Source organism: Camelina sativa, chromosome 17, assembly GCF_000633955.1.
Source record: "Camelina sativa cultivar DH55 chromosome 17, Cs, whole genome shotgun sequence".
In the NCBI taxonomy this organism is placed as follows: domain Eukaryota; kingdom Viridiplantae; phylum Streptophyta; class Magnoliopsida; order Brassicales; family Brassicaceae; genus Camelina; species Camelina sativa.
The window spans coordinates 20,518,137-20,520,791 of record NC_025701.1 but is presented as its reverse complement, the minus strand read 5'-3'; positions in this window follow the sequence as shown (position 1 = coordinate 20,520,791).

The window sequence follows — 2,655 nt, the reverse complement described above, 5'->3', positions numbered from 1 at the left end:
ATGAGTAGGATAATTAGCTTCATGCTTCCGCAACTGCCGTGAAACATAGGCTATAACCTTCCCCTGCTGCATAAGCACACAACCCAACCCCACTCCAAAAGCATCTGTATACACAACATAAGGCTCGTCCTGCTCAGGCAGTGCTAACACCGGCGTGGTAGTCAACATCTGCTTGAGGCTTGCAAAACTTGCCTCACACTCCGGTGACCATACAAATGGAACATCCTTCTCTGTAAGCTTAGTCATCGGCTGTGCCATACTCACAAAACCCCAAACAAACCTCCTATAGTAACCTTCTAACCCCAGGAAACTCCGAATTTCAGTGGCACTCTGCGGCCTCGGCCACTCCCTGATGGACTGAATCTTCTCTAGATCCACAGAAACTCCCTCAGCTGAAACAATATAACCCAAGAGCCCCATCTCACGCTGCCAGAAACTGCACTTACTCAGCTTAGCAAACAACTTATGCTCCCGCAGCTTCTCCAAACTGCTCTCAGATGTACTGCATGCTCCTCAGAACTCTTGGAAAATACCAGAATGTCGTCGATGAAAATGATGACTGACTCGTCCAGAAACTCCTGAAACACGCTGTTCATCAATCTCATAAACGCAGCTGGTGCGTTAGTCAACCCGAAAGGCATCACTACAAACTCATAATGCCCATATCTCGTCCTGAAAGCCGTCTTTCTCACATCTGCCTCATGTATCGGAATCTTATGATAACCTGATGGTAAGTCGATCTTGGAGAACCAAGTAGCACCCCTCAACTGATCCAACAACTCATCAATCCTCGGGAGAGGGTACTTGTTCTTCACAGTAACTCGGTTCAAACCCCGATAGTCAATACACAACCGAAAACTCCCATCCTTCTTCTTAACAAACAGCACCGGAGCTCCCCACGGTGAACAACTAGGACGGATAAAACCCTTGGATAATGACATCATCCCCGGTTCCAGCTCAATAGTAAAAGCATCTGACCGAGATGGTGGTAATCCCTGCAATGACTGGAACACATCCTCAAAGTCCTCCACAACCGGAATACTGCTAACCGTAGACTTCCCCACTGACTCTGGCATAGATATAGTAACTAGATAAGCCTCACGGCCCTTCTCGATCATCTTCCCAGCCTGAACGGCTGAGATCACGAGACTCCCCAAAGTCGGTCTAATACCCTGAAAAACCACCTTCCCTCCTGGACGCTCAAACTCCACTCTACCCTGATAGCAATCCAAATGCACCCTATGCCGATGCAACCAATCTATCCCGAGAATAACATCATACAACTCCGCTGGACTGATAAGCAAATCCGCTGGCCACGGCTCTCTTGCGATCTGGATATCAACCCCTCCAGCTCATCCAATGACTCTTAGGAACTTGCCTCCCGCAACTCTGACAACTCCTGTACGCTCTCCAGGATCCCCTCTGATCCCCGCACTCTCGGCACACTCCGAAGTAATGAAGGTATGAGAAGCTCCAGAATCAAACATGACATGGGACTTAAACCCGCCCACCAACAAGGTCCCTACACAAACCTCATGTGTTGAGAACCTAACACTTGACCACAAGCAAAAAAAAATATAAACTGAACTATTTAATTGACCAAGTTCGAATCTCAGAAGTTATACCTGTGATCGCTCCTGCACTAGTGCCACCGGGCTCCCTAGTCGAGTACACCTGTGACGTCGGCTCGATCCAACCAACCGGCTGCACACCGTGTTGCACACCCTGCTGCACTACTGGCTGACCACCAGCCTGCACCGCTGCTACTGCCATCTGATGCAACTTGGGACAACGAGGCTTGATATGCCCCGTCTCTCTGCAGTAATAACACACACGAGTATCTGTCCGCGGCTCCGACGCCGCCCGCTGCTCTGTCACTGCCCGCTGCTCACCTTGTGGTCCCTGCTACCACACACAAAGCATCTCGCAACCCCGTGCCTCGATCTCTGCATATCATCAAACTTCCACTTCTGCCCATGCGCAGGCTTGCCGCCCTTGCTAGGAACAGAATGCGGCTGAAACCGTTGTGGCTGCACCGAAGAACTGACCACAACCACCTGTGACCTCAAGTCATCCTCTATCCCAGCTGTAACCTCAACCAGCTCCGCTCTCGTAGCATAGCTCCTCACTCTGCACCGAGTCCTCAGATCAACCCGCAGAGCCAATAAGAACCTCCGCACCTGAGCCGACTCTGGCTCCCATGCCCGGCCTGCATACCCTACAAGCCTACTGAACTCTGCATCCAGCTCCCGCACTGTACGGTCCCCCTGAGTCAACTCCAAGAACCGTGCCTCCATACGATCAAGAGCCTCCTGAGGAAAATACTTAGAGTTAAACTCCCTCACAAAGTCTCCCCAAGACATACCCCGCTGCACCCTTCGTGCTGTCACCGACCTCCACCACACACGTGCATCTCCTGACAAGTAAAACACTGCCAGATCCACCCTGAACTGGTCTGGACACCTAAGCGAAAGGAAAAGATCCTCCATCTGCTCTCTCCACTCATCCGCTACACTCGGATCGGTACCTCCTGAGAAATACCCCGCTCCCACTCGCCGCAGCTGCTCCATCATCTGCACATACTGAGCATCCACTACCTCGGCCCCCGGCTGCACACCTGCCTGCAAACCCGCCACAGGCTGCACCGCTGGAACC